General features: G+C 41.6%; 2 protein-coding genes across 2 annotated transcripts in view; both read right to left on the bottom strand.

Moving 5' to 3' along the window:
• Positions 1 to 19,664, bottom strand: part of LOC104847125 (zinc finger protein OZF-like) — a 181,325-nt gene that overhangs the window by 93,668 nt on the left and 67,993 nt on the right. The gene's annotated exons all lie outside the window — the stretch shown is intronic.
• Positions 1 to 19,664, bottom strand: part of LOC100659960 (zinc finger protein 883-like) — a 59,529-nt gene that overhangs the window by 31,311 nt on the left and 8,554 nt on the right. Inside the window, exon 2 of the mRNA XM_023541219.2 lies at positions 19,463 to 19,562. The gene's annotated coding sequence lies outside the window, so the exon portion shown is untranslated. The remainder of the gene's footprint in view (positions 1 to 19,462; positions 19,563 to 19,664) is intronic.

The following is a 19,664-nucleotide window of genomic DNA, read 5'->3' as shown; positions in this document are numbered from 1 at the left end:
TGTGAGAAACAGATTGGTTCCCCCCAAACTGGACACACAGTCAGGAAATACAGAGAATGACCTTTTACGGAAGCAAAAGCCTTGGAGAGCTTGCTGCTAAAGCCAGTACTGGGGCAAAAAAATTTAAACTGAATTGACTGGTAGCACAAGACTCACTCTAGGTCTGCATGAGAGTCAAATATCAGAACACACACTCATAGGGCGTCCCCCCAACCCCCCCCCCCCACTTTTGTGAGTTTTAACTCCAGGAGCCCTACCAGGTTCTCACTGTGATGATGGGAGAATATTGCCCTCTTGTTCCCACCAGGGGGAGGGAAAAGTAACACAAAGCTTCCTGTTCTCCTTAAAAAGGTTTGCCTTCAAAGGCAACTATATGACCAGCTCTTTAACTAACTGGGGTTTTAACAAGAGTCTAAAGGATCTGGGGGAAGGGAAAGACCCAATGGCAACTCCATCTAGGATTTCTGTCTCATCTAAGGATAGGGGAGGAGACCTGCGAGCCACTTGTGAAGGTGCCATTTGAGGAGACTGGGCTCACCAAGAGACTGAAATCCAATCCTAGAACTACAGACTGCTTCCTCCCCGCCCCGTGAGTGTATCATCAAATCAACAGGGATCCTGTATAATAAAAGGGGATCAATGCTTAAGACGTAATTTAAAAAGAAGTCTCTAGCGAAGCCCAAAGATAAGAAGGGAGAGAAACAAACCAACCAACCAGAAAATTTTAGCCTCTCACACCTACAGACACAAGAAACATAGCCCACGTCTAGCCACATAAACATAAAACATCATACTGAAGGCCAATTAACCAGTCTCTTTTTATCACAAGAGCGTAAAGGTGGAAACAGTCTAAATGTCCTTCGAGAGAAGTGTTGTTGTTTGGTGTATTTCAGTTGGTTCTGGCTCATGGTGATCCTATGCACAACAGAACAAAATATTGCCTGGTCCTGTGCCATCCTCAAAATTGTTGCTCCGATTGAACCCATTGTTGCAGCCACTGTGTCAGCCCATCTCATGGAGGGTCTTCCTCTTTTTCGCTGACTCTCTACTTACCAAGCATCGACTTCTTCTGAGACAGATTTGTTCGATTCACGGTATATTCAATAATCTTCATAAACACCGTAATTCTAAGGCGTCAATTCTTCTTTGGTCTTCCTTACTCATTGTCCAGCTTTCTCCTGCATGTAAGGTGATTGCAAACACTAGGTCTTGTGTGCACTGTAGTCTTCCAGGTGACATCTTTGCTTTTCAATAGTTTAAAGAGGTCTTTTGCAGCTGATTTGCTCAACGCAATGCATCTTCTGATTTCTTAACTCCTGCTTCCATGGGTGTTGATTGCAGATCCAAGTAAAACGAAATCTTTGACAACCTCAATCTTTTGTTTATTGTGATGTTGCTTATTTGTCCAGTTGTGATGCTTTTTCTTTTCTTTTTGTTGAGGTGTAATCCATATTGAAGGCTGTGATCTTGGATCTTCATCAGTAAGTGTTTCAAGACCTCTTCACTTTCAGCAAGCACAGTTGTGTTATCTGCATAACACAGGTTTTTAATGAGTCTTCCTCCAGTCCTGCCTCCCAGTTCTTCATATAGTCCAGATTCCTGGGTTATTTGCTCAGCATACAGATTGAATAGGTATGGTGAAAGGACACAACCCTGAAGCACATCTTCCCTGATTTTAAACCTTACAGTATCCCCTTGTTCTGTTCGAAGGACTGCCTCTTGATCCATGTACAGATTCCTCATGAGCACAATTAAGTTTTCCAGAATTCCCATTCTTCGCAATGTTATCCATATTTGTTATGACCCACACAGCCAAATGCCTTAGCAGTCAAAAAACACAGGTAAACATCTTTCTTGTATTCTCTGCTTTCAGCCAGGATCCATCTGACATCAGCAATAATACCCCTGGTTCCACGTCCTCTTCTGAATCCAGCTTGAATTTCTGGCAGTTCCCTGTTGATATATTGTGGCAGCTGCTTTTGAATGATCTTCAGCAGAATTTTGCTTGCATGTGACATTAATGATATTGTTTGATAAATTCCACATTTAGTTGGATCACCTTTCTTTAGAATAGGCAAAAATATGGATCTCTTCCTGTTAGTTGGTCAGGTCGCTGTCCTCCAAATTTGTTGGCATAGATGAGCGAGCACTTCCATCTCTACATCTGTTTCTTGAAAAAAAAAAAAAAAGTGTGGTACATACCATGGAAAACTGTTCACCCATAAGGACAAATGAAATAAGTCACAAAAGGACAAATATTCTGTGATTCCATTTTTATGAAATACCTAGAAAAGACAAGTGCATAATTATCAAAGTTTATCACTGGATATACTGGACTATATGAAGAACAGGGAGGGCATCAGGATTCAAGGAAAACTCACTGACAACCTGCGTTACGAAGATGATACAACTTTGCTTGCTGAAAGTGAAAAGGACTTGAACCACTTACTAATAAAGATCAAAGACCACAGCCTTCAGTATGGATTGCACATCAACATAAAGAAAAAAAAAATCCTCACAACTGGACCAATGAGCAACATCATGATAAACGGAGAAAAGATTGTAGTTGTCAAGGATTTCATTTTGCTTGGATCCACAATCAACACCATGGAAGCAGCAGTCAAGAAATCAAACGACGCATTGCATTGGGTAAATCTGCTGCAAAGGACCTCTTCAAAGCATTGAAGAGCAAAGATGTCACCCTGAAGACTAAGGTGCGCCTGACCCAAGCCATGGTATTTTCAATCATATCATATGCATGTGAAAGCCGTTTAATGAATAAGGAACACCGAAGAAGCACTGACACCTCTGAATTGTGGTGGTGGCGAAGAATGTCAAATATACCATGGACTGCCAGAAGAACGAATAAATCTGTATTAGAAGAAGTACAACCAGAAGAGTTCTTAGAAGCAAGGATGACAAAACCGCATCTTACATACTTTGGATATGTTGTCAGAAGGGATCAGTCCCTAGAGAAGGACATCATGCTTGGCAAAGAACAGGGTCCGCGGAAAAGAGGAAGACCCTCAACGGGGTGGACTTAAACAGCAGCTGCAACAATGAGCTCAAGCATAACAACGACTGTAAGGTTGGCTCAGGACCGGGCAGTGTTTCGTTCTGTTGTGCATAGGGTTGCTATGAGTCGGAACCAACTCGACGGCACCTAACTACAACAACACATTGGATGAGTGGCAGGGAGGGGGAAAGGAAGATAAAAGGGGACACTGAGCTTCTGTTAACTTGATGGGAAGAGTTGGGAATGTTTAATGATGATGGATGATCAGGGACCTTAATCGCTTTTCCCTTCTCCAAGACATAGAACTGGTCCTTTACACTGATGACATCATAACGACTAGACCCAGTAAGGAAGATGTGTCAGTGATGTGGGACTTACTGTTAACACATATGCTCCTAAAGGGTGGGAAATTAATCCCACAAAAATTCAGGGTCCTCAACCTCAGCGCAATGTGAAGGGGTTCGGTTGTTTGGGCATGTCAAAATATTCTTTCTAAAGTGAGGGTTAAGTTCTTACATCTGGCCCCTTCTACAACTAAAAAGGAGGCACGACACCAAGTATGACTCCTTGGATTTTGGAGTGTTGTTGTTGTTGTTAGGTGCTGTTGAGTCGGTTCCAACTCATAGTGACCCTGTGAACAACAGAACGAAACACTGCCCGGTCCTGTACCACCCTTACAATCGTTGTTATGCTTGAGCCCACTGTGGCAGCCACTGTGTCAATCCACCTCATTGAGGGTCTTTCTCTTTCCCACTCACCCTGTACTTTGCCAATCATGATGTCCTTCTCCAGGGACTGATCCCTCCTGACAACATGTCCAAAGTATTTAAGATGCAGTCTCACCATCCTTGCTTCTAAGAAGCATTCCGGTTGTACTTCTTCTAAGACAGATTTGTTCGTTCTTTTGGCAATCCACGGTATATTCAATATTCTTCGCCAACACCACAATTCAAAGGCATCAACTCTTCTCCGGTCTTCCTTATGCATTGTCCAGCTTTCCGTTGCATATAATGCAATTGAAAATACCATGGCTTGGGTCAAGCACACCTTAGTCTTCAGGGTGACATCTTTGCTCTTCGACAGTGTGAAGAGGTCCTTTGCAGCAGATTTACCCGATGCAATGCGTCTTTTGATTTCTTAACTGCTGCTTCAATCGCTGTTGATTGTGGATCCACACAAAATGAAATCCTTGACAACTACAATCTTTTCTCCGTTTATCATGATGTTGCTCATTGGTCCAGTTGTGAGGATTTCTGTTTTCTTTATGTTTAGGTGTAATCCATACTGAAGGCTGTGGTTTTTGATCTTCATTAGTAAGTGCTTCAAGTCCTCTTCACTTTCAGCAAGAAAGGTTGTCTCATCTGCATAATGCAGGTTAATGAGTCTTCCTTCAATCCTGATGCCCCGTTGTTCTTCATATAGACCAACTTCTCCGATTATTGAGTCAGCATACAGATTGAATAGGTATGGTGAAAGAATTCAACCATGGCGCACACCTTTCCTGACTTTAAACCAATCAGTATCCCCTTGTTCTGTCCGAAGAACTGCCTCTTGATCTATCTAAAGGTTCCTCATGAGCACAATTAAGTGTTCTGGAATTCCCATTCTTTGCAGTGTTATCCATAATTTGTAATGATCCACACAGTCGAATGCCTTCGCATAGTCAATAAAACCCAGGGAAACATCATTCTGGTATTCTCTGCTTTCAGCCAGGATCCACCTGACATCAGCAATGATATCCCTGGTTGCATGTCCTCTTCTGAAACTGGCCTGAATTTCTGGGAGTTCCCTGTGAATATACTGCTGCAGCCATTTTTGAATGATCTTCACCAGAATTTTGCTTGCAAGTGATATTAATGATATTGTTCTATAATTTCCACATTTGGTTGGATCACCTTCCTTTGGAATAGGCATAAATATGGATCTCTTCCAGTCATTTGGGCAGGAAGCTGTCTTCCATATTTCTTGGCATAGACGATTGAGCACCTCCAGCGTTCCATCTGTTTGTTGAAACATCTCAATTGATATTCCATCAATTCCTGGAGCCTTGTTTTTCACCAATGCCTTCAGAGCAGCTTGGACTTCTTCCTCCAGTATCATCGATTCCTGACCATATGCTACCTCTTGAAATGGGTGAACATCGACTAATTCTTTTTGGTATAATGACTCTGTGTATTCCTTTCACCTTTTTTTGATGCTTCCTGCGTCATTTAATATTTTCCCCATAGAATCCTTCACAATTGCACCTTGAGGCTTGAATTTTTTATTCAGTTCTTTCAGCTTGAGAAACACCAATCGTGTTCCTCCCTTTTGGTTTTCCATTTCCAGCTCTTTGCACATGTCATTATAATACTTTGTCTTCTCGAGCTGCCCTTTGAAATCTTCTCTTCAGTTCTTTTACTTCATCAATTCTTCCTTTTGCTTTAGCTGCTCGACGTTCAAGGGCAGGTTTCGGAGTCTCCTCTGACATCCATCTTGGTCTTTTCTTTCTTTCCTGTCTTTTCAGTGACCTCTTCCTTTCTTCACGTATTGATGTCATTCCATAACTTGTCCGGTCTTCGGTCACTAGTGTTCAATGAGACAAATCTATCCTTCAAATGGCCTCTAAATTCAGGTGGGATATACTCAAGGTCACATTTTGGCTTTCATGGACTTGCTCTGATTTTCTTCAGTTTCATCTTGAACTTGCATATGAGCAATTGATGGTCTGTTCCACAGTCGGCCCCTGGCCTTGTTCTGACTGATGATATTGAGCTTTTCCATTGTCTCTTTCCACAGATGTAGTCAATTTGATTTCTATGTATCCCCTCTGGCGAGGTCCATGTGTATAGTTGCCGTTTATGTTGGTGAAAGAAAGTATTTGCAATGAAGAAGTTGTTGGTCTTGCAAAATTGTATTATTCGATCTCCGGCATTGTTTCTATCCCCAAGACCATATCTTCCAACTACTGATCCTTCTTCTTTGTTTCCTACTTTCGCATTAATATCACCAGTAATTATCAATGCATCTTGATTGCATGTGCGATCAATTTCAGACTACATCATCTGATAAAAATCTTCTATTCATCTTTGGCCCTAGTGGTTGGTGCGTATATTTGAATAATAGTTGTATTAATTGGTTTTCCTTGTAGGCATATGGATGTTTTCCTATTTCATTTTTGACGATTTTTAATTTTCCTAGATTCATACTTCGTACGTTCCAGGTTCCGATTATTAATGGATGTTTCCAGCTGTTTCTTCTCATTTTGTGTCATGCCACATCAGCAAATGAAGGTCCCAAAAGCTTTACTCCATCCACATCAAGGTCAACTCTACTTGGAGGAGGCAGCTCTTCCTCTGTCATCTTTTGAGTGCCTTCCAACCTAGGGGGCTCATCCTCTAGCACTATATCAGAAAATGTTCCGCTGGTATTCATAAGGTTTTCACTGGCTAATGCTTTTCAGAAGTAGACTGCCAGGTCTTTCTTCCTAGTCTTAGTCTGGAATCACAGCCGAAACCTTTTCTCCATGGGTGACCCTGCTGGCATCTGAATGCCGGTGGCATAGCTTCCAACATCACAGCAACACAGAAGACCCCACAGTACAACAAACTGACAGACACATAGGGGGGATTTTGGAGTAGCTAAAGCAAAAAGAAAACATGACAACGTAAAAGAGCTGCACAGAACATTTAAAAGAGCAACTTGAAAAAACAAAGTATTACAATGAAAAGCACAAAGACCTGGAGTGAGAAAACAAAAAATGAAGAACATGCTCAGCATTTCTCAAGCTAAAAGACCTGATGAAAAAAATTCAAGTCTTGAGTGGCAATGTTGAAGGATTACACAGAGAAATTATTGAACAATGCAGAAAGCATCAAACGAAGATGGAAGGTATACAGTTGTAATATTGAAGGATTGCTGTTGTTAGGTGACATCGATTCAGTTCCGACTCATAGCGACTCCATGTACAACAGAAGGAAACCCTGCACACTCCCTCACCATCCTAACAATTGCTGTTTGGATTGAGCCCATTACTACAGCCACTGCTGTATCAATCCATCCTGTTGAGTGCCTTCCTCTTTCTCACGGAGCCTTTATTTTACCAAGCATGATGTCCTGCTTTAGAGACTGGTCCCTCCTGATAACATGTCCAAAGTATGTGAGATGAAGTCTTACTATCCTTAATTCTTTTGAAGGATACTATGGGCAAAACACTGAAAAGCGCAGGACGCGTGAAAAGAAAATAGAAGGAATATAAAGAGTCACTGTACCAAAAAGAATTGGTTGATGTCAAATTATTTCAAGAGGTAGAATATGATCAAGAACTGATGGTACTGAAGGAAGATGTCTAAGCTGTACTGAAGGAATAACGGAAAACAAGACTCCAGGAATTGACGGAATACCAATTGAGATGTTTCAAAAAACAGATGGAACAATGCAGGTGCTCAGTTGTCTACTTCAAGAAATTTGGAAGACAGCTTCCTGGCCCCAATCATCTGCCTTTGGAATGAGCACATATATGCATCTCTTCCAGTAAATTCACGAGGTGTTATTGTTGTTCTTAGGTGCTGTCGAGTTGATTCTGACTCATAGCAACCCTACATACAAGAGAATGAAACACTGCCTGGTCCTAGGCCATCCACACTATCATTTTTAGGCTTGAGCCAATTGTTGCAGCCACTGTGTCAATCCATCTCATGGAGAGTCTTCTTCTTTTTGGTTGGCCCTCTATGTTACAAAGCATGTTGTCCTTCTCCAGCGACTGATCTCTCTTGATAACATGTCCAAAGAATGTGAGACGCAGCCTCGTCATCCTTGCTTCTAAGGAGCATTCAGCTCTACTTTTTCCAAAACTGATTTGTTAGTTCTTTTGGCATTCCATAGTATATTCAATATTCTTCGCCAACACAATTCAAAGGCGTCAAATCTTTGGTCTTCTTTATTCACTGTCCAGCTTTCACATGCATATGAGGCAACAGAAAACACCATGGCTTGGATCAGGTGCACTTTAGTTTTCAAGATGACATCATTATTGGGAAACCCTGGTGGCGTAGTGGTTAAGTGCTATAGCTATTAACCAAATGGTAGGCAGTTCAAATCCACCAGGCACTGCTTGGCAACTCTATGGGGCAGTTCTACTCTGTCCTGTAGGGTCGCTATGAGTCGGAATCAACTCAAAGGCACTGGGTTTATTATTATTAGTGGATGTTTGCAGCTGTTTCTTCTCATTTTGAGTAGTGCCACATCAACAAATGAAGGTCCCAAAAGCTTGACTCCACCCACGTCATTAAGGCCGACTCTCCTTTGGGGGGCAGCTCTTCCCCAGTCGTCTTTTGAGTGTCTTCTACCCTGAGGGGCTCATCTTCCAGCACTATATCAGAAGATGTTCCGCTGATATAAAGTTTTAGCTAGCTAAATCTTTTCCGAAGTAGACCGCCAGGTCCTTCTTTCTAGTCTTAGTCTGGAAGCTCAGCTGAAACCTCTTTGCCATGGGTGACCCTTCTGGTATATGAATACCAGTGGCATAGCTTCCCGCATCATAGCACCACGGAAGCCCCTGCAGTATGACAAACTGACAGATGCATGGGGAATAGCCCAAACAGCAGACTTCTGAATTTCCTGGCACAGAAGAGTGAGCGTTTCCATCTTTTCATCCATTTGCAAAAACATCTCAATGGGTATTCCATGAATTTCTGTAGCCTTGTTTTTCACCAGTGCATTCATTGCACCTTGGACTCCTTCATTCAGTAGTATTGTTTCCTGATTATACACTCCCTTCTGAAATGACTGAACATCGATCAATTCTTTTTGGTACAGTGACTCTATGTATTTCCTCCATCATTTTTGATGCTTCCCGCGTGATTCAATATTTTGCCCATAGAAACCATAAATATTGCAACTTGAAGCTTTTTCTTCAGTTATTTCAGCTTGAGGATTTCTAGAAACGCACTACTTACCTAAACTAACACAAACCGAGGTAGAACAACTAAATAAACGCATAACAAAAGAAGAGGTTGAAAAGGTAATTTAAAAACTCCCAACAAAAGCCCTGGATCTGACAGCTTCACTGAAGAGCTCTACCAAATTTTCAGTGAAGAGTTAACACCACTATTACTAAAGGTATTTCAGAGCATTGAAAAGGATGGAATATGCCCAAACTCATTCTATGAAGCCAGCATATCCCTGATACCGAAACCAGGTAAAGACACCACAAAAAAAAAAAAAAAAAAAAATTACAGACCTATATCCCTCATGAACTTAGATGCAAAAATCCTCCACAAAATTCTAGCCAAGAGAATTCAACAAGATATCAAAAAAATAATTCACCATGACCAAGTGCGATTCATACCAGGTATGCAGGGAGAGCTCAACATTAGAAAAACAATTAATGTAATCCACCACATAAATAAAACAAAAGACAAGAACCACATAATCCTATCGATTGATGCAGAAAAGGCATTTGACAAAGTTCAACACCCATTCACAATAAAAACTCTCAGCAAAATAGGAATAGAAGGTAAATTGCTCAACATAATAAAGGGCATTTATACAAAGCCAACAGCCAACATCATCCTAAATGCAGAGAGTCTCAAAGCATTCCCCTTAAGAACGGGAACCAGACAAAGATGCCCTTTATCACCACTCTTATTCAACATTGTGTTGGAGAACCTAGCAAGAGCAATTAGGCTAGAGAAAGAAATAAAGGGCAATCAGATTTGTAAGGAAAAAGAAAAGTATCTCTTTTGGCAGATGACATGATTTTATACACAGAAAATCCTGAAGAATCAATCCTCAAGAAAACTACTGAAACTAAAAGAAGAGTTCAGCAGAGTATCAGGTTACAAGATAAATACACAAAAATCAGTTGGATTCCTCAACAGCAACAAAAAGAACATTGAAGAGGAAATCACCAAATCAGTACCATTTACAGTGGCCCCCAAAAAGATAGAACACTTAGGAATAAATCTTACGAGAAACATAGAAGACCTATACAAAGAAAACTACAAGACATACTGCAAGAAAACAAGACACCTACATAAGTGGAAAAACATACCTTGCTCATGGATAGGAAGACTCAACACTGTAAAAATGTCTATTCTACCAAAAGCCATCTATAGACACAACACAATTCCAATCCAAAATCTAACAACGTTTTTTAATGAGGTGGAGAAACAAATCACTAGCTTCATATGGAAGGGAAAGAGGCCCTGGATAAGTAAAGCATTACTGAAAAAGTGGGAGGCCTCACTCTACCTGATTTTAGAACCTATTATACCACCACAGTGGTCAAAACAGCCTGGTACTGGTACAACAGATACATAGACCAATGGAACAGAATTGAGAATCCAGATATAAATCCATCCACATACAAGCAGTTGATATTTGATAAAGGCCCCAAAACAGTTAAATGGGGAAAGGACAGTCTTTTTAACAAATGGTGCTGGCATAACTGGATATCCATCTGCAAAAAAATGAAAAAAGACCCATGCCTCACACCATGCACGAAAACATACTCAATATGGATCAAAGACCTAAATCTAAAATGATAAAGATCATGGAAGAAAAAAATAGGGACAACGCTATGAGCCCTAATACATGGCATAAACAGTATACAAAACATTACTAACAATGCAGAAGAGAAACTAGATACCTTTTGTTGTTGTTAGGTGCCGTCCAGTCAGTTCCGACTCATAGAAACCCCATGCACAACAGAACCTAACACAGCCCGGTCCTGTGCCATCCTTAAAATCATTGTTACGCTTGATCTCATTGTTCCAGCCACAGTGTCACTCCACCTCGTAGAGGGTCTTCCTCTTTTCCGTTGACCCTGTACTATATGATTGTCCAATTCAAAATGGCCAATACTGGTCCATTTCAGCTCACTAATGCCTAGCATATCGATGTTCATGCATTCCACTTCATTTTTGACAATGTCCAATTTACCTAGATTCATACTTCGAACATTCCACATTCCAATTATTAATGGATGTTTGCAGTTGTTTCTTCTCATTTTGAGTCGTACCACATCAGCAAACGAAGGTCCCGAAAGCTTTACTCCATCCACATCATTAAGGTAGACTCTCCTTTGGGAGGCAGCTCTCCCCCAGTTGTCTTTTGAGTGCCTTCCAACCTGGGGGGCTCATCTTCCAGCACTATATCAGACAATGTTCTGCTGCTATTCATAAGGTTTTCATTGGCTAATTCTTTTCAGAAGAAGACTGTGCGGTTCTTCTTCCTAGTCTGTCTTAGTCTGGAAGCTCAGCTGAAACTTATCCTCCATGGGTGACGTATCTGAATACAGGTGGCATAGCTTCCAGCATCACAGCAACACACAAGCCCCCACAGTACGACAAACTGACAGGCACATGGTGGCTAAATAACTGGGAGCTCCTAAAAATCTAACACCTATACTCATCCACAGACTTCATGAAAAGAGTAAAAAGATTACCTACAGGCTGGGAAAAAGTTTTTAGCTATGACATTTCTGATCAGTGTCTGATCTCTAAAATCTACATGATACGGCAATAACTCAACTACAAAAAGACAAACTACCCAATTAAAAAATGGGCAAAGGATATGAACAGGCACTTCACCAAAGAAGACATTCAGGTAGCTAACAGATGCATGAGGAAATGTTCACGATCATTAGCCATTAGAAAAATGCAAATCAAAACTACAATGTGATTCCATCTCACTCCAACAAGGCTGGCATTAATCCAAAAAACAAAACAATAAATGTTGGAGAGGTTGTGGAGAGACTGGAACACTTATACACTGCTAGTGGGGATGTAAAATGGTACAACCACTTTGGAAATCGATTTGGCACTTCCTTAGAAGGTAGAAATAGAACTACCATTTATGATCCAGCAATCCCACTCCTTGAAATATATCCTAGAGAAATAAGAGCCTTTACACGAACAGATACACGCACACCCATGTTCACTGCAGCATTGTTTACAATAGCAAAAAGATGGATGCAACCAAGGTGCCCATCAATGGATGGATAAATAAATTATGGTATATTCACACAATGGAATACTATGCATCGATAAAGAACAATGATGAATCCATGAAACATTTTATAATATGGAGGAATCTAGAAGGCATTATGGTGAGTGAAATTAGTCAGTTGTAAAAGGCCAAATGTTGCATGAGACAACTATTATAAGAAATAAACAGAGAACAATATATTATTGATGCTTACAAGAGCAGGTAGGGAAGGAGGGAGAGGGGTTTTCACTAATTAGATAGTAGACAAGACCTATTTTAGGTGAAGGGGAAGACAACACACAATACAGGAGAGGTCAGCACGACTGGACTAAACCAAAAGCAAAGAAGTTTTCTGAACAAACTGAATTCTTTGAAGGCCAGCGTAGCCGGGGTGGGGATTTGGGGACCATGGTTTCAGGGGACATCTAAGTCAACTGGCATAATGAAATCATCCATGAAATCTAGAATACAAGTTATCTGCTACAAAGGACAATGGTCTAACAGACCCCAGGTGGGGACTTCCATTACAAATGTGAGAAATTGGAGGGAAAGAAGGGGTAACAGGCACCAAGGAAGTCAGCAGAACACATTACATTAGCTCTCAAGGCTTGAAAATAATAATCTATTCGCTAAGACTACTTAGGCAATAGCCCTGCATTCCAGACTCTGGCTGGTCACACTCTCTGAAATCTGGGTGGAGGTCTATTGGCCCTTGACTTCAGCTTCACCTTCCAGACCCACTGAAATGGCAACTCTACTCTCTTGGTTTTGGGCTGTCCCATTCTCCTGGTCCATCTGAATGGCAACCCCACTTCCTTGGCCCTGGCAGGCCCCGTTCTTATACTCCTTGGGCATGGCAGTCCTGTCCCTCAACTTTGGGCAACAGAACCAGCCCCATTCCCCTGGCACTTGTGAAAGGAAGCCCCACACTCCTGAACTGAGTTGGTGACAATCTGACTCTTTGAAATCTAGGAGGTGATGCCCCATCCTTTGAGACCAAGCAGGCTGCCGTTCAACCCTTTGATAAACCAGAGGTCGAGGCCATACTATTTGGATTGAAGCAGCTCTCCTTCCTGTGGTCCTTGTCTCCTCAGCTTCTGCTTCTTGGTTGCTTGGCTTCTTGGCCCTTCAGGGCTCTTTGCCAACTCTTCAGCTGTAATAAGTGCCTGGAGGCACCATACTCTGTCACTAAACCTTTGCCAGAAGGCATTCAGCTCTCTTTCTCCGTGGGTAGGCAAGCCTAGCTCCATCGATAAGTGCTGTTAGGCCCCCCATTTCACCAGGAAGCCTCCTGCCAGAAGGCACTCAGCTCTCTGATTTCATGGATTAGCTCCAGTGCTCTCACACAGGTCTCCTGGTTCTGCTGCTGCCATTGCTCTGTTGCTGCATCTAGATGTCTCCGCAGTCTCCGGTGTTACCACTCTCCTCACTTCCTTTTGACACCTCACCAGAATTGTTTTTGATGTCCATAATCCCACCAACAGACTCTTAAAGGAAATCTAGGCTTTTTCTACTGTTGTTGTTAGGTGTTCTTGAGTCGGTTCTGACTCAAAGAGACCCTGTGTCCAACAGAACGAAACACTACCCAGTCGGCATCACTCTCACAATCTTTGCTATGTCTGAACCCACTGTTACAGCCACTGTGTCAGGCTATCTCTTCCAGTGTCTCTCTCTTTTTCACTGCCTTACACCTTACCAAGCATGATGTCTTTCTTCAGGGACTGGTCACTCCTCATAATAAGTGCAAAGTACGAGGGATGAAGTCTTGCCATGCTTACTTCCAAGGAGCACTCTGGTTGTAATTTTTTCAAGGCAGACTCGTTAGTTCTTTTAGCAATCAATGGCATATTCAATATAATTCGCCAACACCATAATTCAAAGGCATCAATTTTTCTTCAGTCTTCCTTATTCAATGTCTAGCTTTCACAAGCAAATGAGGTGACTGAAAATATCATGAGTTGGGTTGGGTGCACTTTAGCTCTCAAAGCGGCATCTTTGTCAACACTTTTGCAGTAGATTTGCCCAATGCAATACATCATTAGATTTCTTAATTTCTGTTTCCACGGGTGCTGATCAGGGATCCAAATAAGACTATAAGCTTGACAAATTCAATATTGTTTCTGTTTATCATGATGTTGCTTATTGGTCCAGTTGTGAAGATTTTTGTTTATGTTGATTTGTAATCCATACTGAAGGCTGTAGTCTTTGATGTTCATCACTAAGTGCTTCAAGTCCACCTCACATTCAATCAGCAAGGAAGGCTGTGTCATCTGCATATCACCGGCTGTTAATGAGCCATCCTTCAGTCCCGAGGTTCCATTCTTCTGCATATAGTTCAGTATTCCTGATTATTTGCTCAGCATACGGATTGAATAAGCATGGTGAAAGCACAGAACCCTGATGCTCACCTTCCCTGACTTTAATCCATGCAGTATCCCCTTGTTCTGTCCCAATGACTGCCTCTTGAATTACAGGTTCCACATGAACACAATTAAGTGTTCTGGATTTCCCATTCTTCGGAATGTTATCCATAATTTCTTATGAGCCACACAGTCAAATATCTTAGCATAGTCAATAAAACACAGGTAAACATCTTTCTGATATTTTCTGCTTTCATCCAGGATCCATCTGACATCAGCAATGATATCCCTGGTTCTACGTTCTCTTCTCAATCCAACCTAAATTTCTGGCATTTCCCTGTCAATATACTGCTGCAGCCACTTTTGAATGATTTTCAACAAAATTTTACTTTCGTGTGATATAAACAATGTTTTTTGAAAATTTCTACATTTGATTGGATCACCTTTCTTGGGAACAGGCATAAATATGGATCTCTTCCAATCAGCTGGCCAGGTAGCTGTCTTCCATATTTCTTGACATAGATGAGTGAGCACTTCCAGCGCTGCATCCATTTGTTGAAACATCTCAATTGATATTCTGTCAATTTCCAGAGCCTCGTTTTTTGCCAATGCCTTCAGTGTAGCTTGGGCTTTTTCAGTCACTAGGTCAATGTTCTGCTGCTATTCATAAGGTTTTTACAGGCTAATTCTTTTCAGAAGTGGACCGCTGGGTACTTCTTCCAATTCTTTCTTAGTCTGGAAGCTCAGCTGAAACCTGTCCACCATGGGTGACACAGCTGGTACTTGAATACCGGTGGTATCCCTTCCAGCATCACAGCAACAAGGAAGCCCCATAGTACAGCAAACTCACAGATGCATGGTGGAGTATTAACTGTGTCAACTCTATTCTTGAAATGGTCTCTAAATTAAGGTGGGATATAATAAATTTTCTTCAGTTTTAACTTGAACTTGCATATGAGCAATTGATATTCAGTTCTTTAGTTGGCCCCAGACCTTTTTCTGACTGGTGATATTGAGCTTTTCCATTACCTTTCCACATATGCAGTCAATGTGATCTCTGTGTTTCCATCAGGGGAGGTTCGCGTGTATGGTCGTCATTTATGTTCTTGAAAAAATATTTGCACTGAAGAAGTCATTGATCCTGCAAAATTCTATCATGTGATCTCCAGCATCATGTCTATCACCAAGGCCATATTTTCCAACTACCGATCCTTCTTCAGTCCCCAACTTGCACATTCCAATCACCAGTAATTATCAATGCATCTTGATTTCATGTTTCATCAATCTCAGACTGCAGAAGTTGGTAGAAATCTTCAGTTTCTTCATCTTTGGCATTAGCGGTTGATGCATAAATTTGAATAGTAGTTGTAGTAACTGTTCATCTTTGTAGGCTTATGGATATTATCCTATCACTGACAGCACTGTATTTCAGGATAAATCTTTAAGTGTTCTTTTGACGATGCATGTGACATCATTCATTTTCAATTTGTCATTCACAGCATTATGGACTATATGATTGTCTGATTCAAAATGGCCAATATCAGTCCATTTCAGCTAACTAATGCCTGGGATATCCATTTTTCTGTGTTCCATTTCATTTTCGATGAATTCCAATTTTCCTAGATTCATACTTCGTACATTGCACATTCGGATTATTAATGGATGTTTGCAGTTGTTTCTTCACATGTTGAGTCAAGCCACATCAGCTAATGAAGGTCCCAAAAATTTGACTCCATCCATGCCATTAACGTTGACCCTATTTTGAGGAGGCAGTTCTTCCCCAGTCATCTTTTGAGTGCCTTTCAACCTAAGGAGATAATATTCCACCACTGTATCAGACAATGTTATGCTGGTATTAATGAGGTTTTCACTGGCCAATTTTCTGAAAAGTAGACTGTCAGGTCCTTCTTCCTACTCTTAGTCCGGAAGAACCACTGAAAACTGTTCCCCCAGTGTGACCCTCCTGGTATTTGAAACACCATTGGCATACCATCCAGTATCACAGCAACAAGCAAGCCACCAACATACAACAAACTGACAGATGCATGGCGGCTGGCATGTTGCTGTGATGCTGGAATTTATGTCACTGGTATTTAAGTGCCTGAAACTCTTTTACTATTAGGCCCTTACTCTAAAGCTCTTACAGTCTCTATGCAATCACACTTTCAAAACCACTTCCACATTTCAGGCATGTGTTAGAGGAGCACCCTACTATTGGTACAAAATTCTTAGTTATCTAGTGCTGCTATAACAGAAATACCACAAGTAGGTGTCTTTAATAACATAATTTTTTTTCTCTCATTATTTAGGAAGGGAGAATGTCCAAATTGGTTGTGCCAGCTCTAGAAGAAGGCTTTTTCTCTCTGTCAGCCCTTTTGGAAGGTCCTTGTTAGCAATCTTCGCCTAGTCTAGAAGCTTCTACATGCAGGGACCCTGGGTCCACAGGTTGGGCCCTGAAGCTAGCTCATCTTTCCTGAGGGTAGGCGGTCTCTCTCTGTTTCTCTTTTATCTCTGAAAAGATATGGACTAAAGATACAACCAAATTCTGTAGATTGAGCCCTGCCTCATTAACATAACCCACTCTAATTCTGTCTCATTAACATTATAGACTTCAGGATTTACAACACATAGGATATTCATATCAGATCACAAAATGATGGACAACTAAACAACTGGGAATAAAGGCATATCCACCTTGATACACATATTTGGTGGTCACAATTCAATGCATAACAGTATTAATAAAGTCGTCCAAGCTGCATGAGTGCACTGGCAATAAACAAAGCACCAGGATTGACAAAATACAAAATGAGATGTTTCAACAAATGGATGCAGTGCTGGAGGTGCTAACTCGTCTATGGCAAGAAATTTGGAAGACAAGTACCTGGCCAACCAAGTGAAGAGATTCACATTTGTGCCCATTCCAAAGAATGGTGATCCAACAGAATGCCAAAATTGTCAAACAATATCATTAATATCACACTCATTAAAATTTTGCTAAAGATAATTAAAAAATTGTTGCAACAGTACATCAACAATGAACTGCCAGAAATTCAGGCTGCGTTATAGAGAAGGCATAGAATGAGGGATACCATCGCTGATGTCAGATGAATTTGAGCGGAAAGCAGAGAATGTAAACGGGGCTATTGCATTTTTGGTTCAATGCATAATAGTTGTATCAAGTTGGGTGGAAGTGTGACTGTGTAATTGTCTTCATTTAGAGACTGTGGATGGTTTAAGGAGATGTGTACAGGTGCCAAGTTGACAAGCGGTGGACTGTGACTGTTAACGTTGTGTGTCAGCTTGACTATGCCATGATTCTCAGTTGTTTGGCAGTTATTAATGACGTAGTGTAGCAGTTATGTAATGCTGTAATTTGGCAGTTATGTATTGATATCATCCTATATGGTGTGATCTGAGGTAATCATCCAGTCAGTTGTAAAGAACTCTCCTCCAGGGTGTGGCCTGTATTCAACTTAAATTCGGATGTTCTGCTAATGCTCGAACATTTGCTCTGGATCCTGCATCTGGCTCTTCATCGTGTGAACTCCTGTTCTTTAGATATGAGCCAGCAGCCTGATGTACCACCTGCTGATCTTGGGATTCAACAGCCAACATAGGCTGTGAGCTAGTGGCCTACCATCTTACCTGACCATCTTGGGATTTTTTGGCCTCCACAAGTGGGAGACAGCAGCCTGCCTTCTTACTTACTGATCTTGGAATTCATCAGACTCTGCAGCCCATGAGACAGTGGACTTACACGTTGCCTGACAAGTCTGTGATTCATCTGCCTGTGCGCCAGCACCCTGTCATTGTACTGCCAATCTTGGATTTGTCAGCCTCTGCAGCACGAGAGTCAGCAGCCTGCAGTCCAACCCGCCAATCTTGGGTTTGTCAGTCCCTGCGGCTACATGAGTCAGAAGTCTCTAGCCTGATGCCTGATCCATGGGAATGCGATCTGCCAGCATCTACAACCACATGAGCCATTTCCTTGTGATAAATCTCTTTATATATATGAGATTCACTGCTTTCACTTCTCTAGAGAACCTAGTCTAAGACAGAGAGGGTTGTCCATCTAGCTATTATTCTAAAAGAGCCAAAATTTATAGGGGAGACTCCTGAAAATTCAGGGTCTCCTTCAGAATTGTTACGTGCCCATCACCTTCAGCTTGTCTCGTCAATTCTGGAGAAATAATCTTCTGATGTCTTTATCACAGGTGGTAGTTTTACAGCTTGGAGCCCACCCAAGTTAGACTCTTACGCTCCCAAAGAAAGTATGAGACAAGGGGCTGTCTTCCTTACTGAGTACAGTTTAGACAGAAGGCTCCCTGGTCGTGGAGGAAACATTCCTGGGTTGTAACACTGCCAAGAAGTTTAGCCTTTCAAGAGGATTTCTCAAAAGGGACAAAGAAAGAATGCACATTTGCAAATTTCTAAATTAAATGCTTTACGCAAAAGGGAGTCTGTTTCCGTTTTTCCATCAGGGGAGATTAAGTTTTTTCTTCTTTTGTTGGAATGGTCTAAAACCTGTTACCAGAGGTTTGTGTAAGGGATAAAACCAAGCCAAAAACCAAACCCAGTGCCGTCGAGTCGATTATGACTCATAGCGATCCTACAGGACAGAGTAGAACTGCCCCCCAGAGTTTCCAAGGAGGGCCTGGTGGATTCGAACTGCCGACCCTTTGGTTAGCAGCCATAGCACTTAACCACTACACCACCAGGGTTTCCGTGTAAAGGACAGCAGATGTTAAAACAGATAACTGTGTGACCTTCCTTTTATATTGCTTTAGGACTGACTAGATCCATTTTTAAAAATATCAGCCAGAGAGTCTGCCAGGAAGTTCCTGAAATCTTTGTATATAGTCCCTTTCCCCTAATGTTGGAGGGAGGGCTTTGCAGACCTGCATAGCATAACCCAACTCCAGTTGTCTATTCCTCAACAAAATCCTTGACGTTTTCTCCTGAGTATGAGACTTTCACTTGGACACTTTACGACCCACATGCGCTTATTTACATCAGACGCATGTGCTCCTGAAAATTCCAAAAACGTTTGTTTTCACCAGAACAGAGGCAAGCAAACTTCAACAACTGATAACCACAAAGTATTTCTACCCACCAGAATTTGTTGGAACACACCAAGTTAGCCAGGTCTCTTCGAAGATGACAACGTATTGGCTGGAGTCTCTGTGACCCAAACGACAGAGAGGATTTTCCTTCTGGAGAAAGGACACAAACGTTGCTTTGGGTACTGTTAAAGCGTAGAGCACAACAGATAAACAGGATCCACCGAATGCACCCTGACCCCACTTGGGTCTGCC

This window comes from Loxodonta africana, chromosome 3, assembly GCF_030014295.1.
Source record: "Loxodonta africana isolate mLoxAfr1 chromosome 3, mLoxAfr1.hap2, whole genome shotgun sequence".
NCBI classification, from domain to species: Eukaryota; Metazoa; Chordata; class Mammalia; order Proboscidea; family Elephantidae; genus Loxodonta; species Loxodonta africana.
The sequence above is the reverse complement of the archived record's forward strand: the minus strand, read 5'-3'. Positions and strand labels throughout refer to the sequence as shown.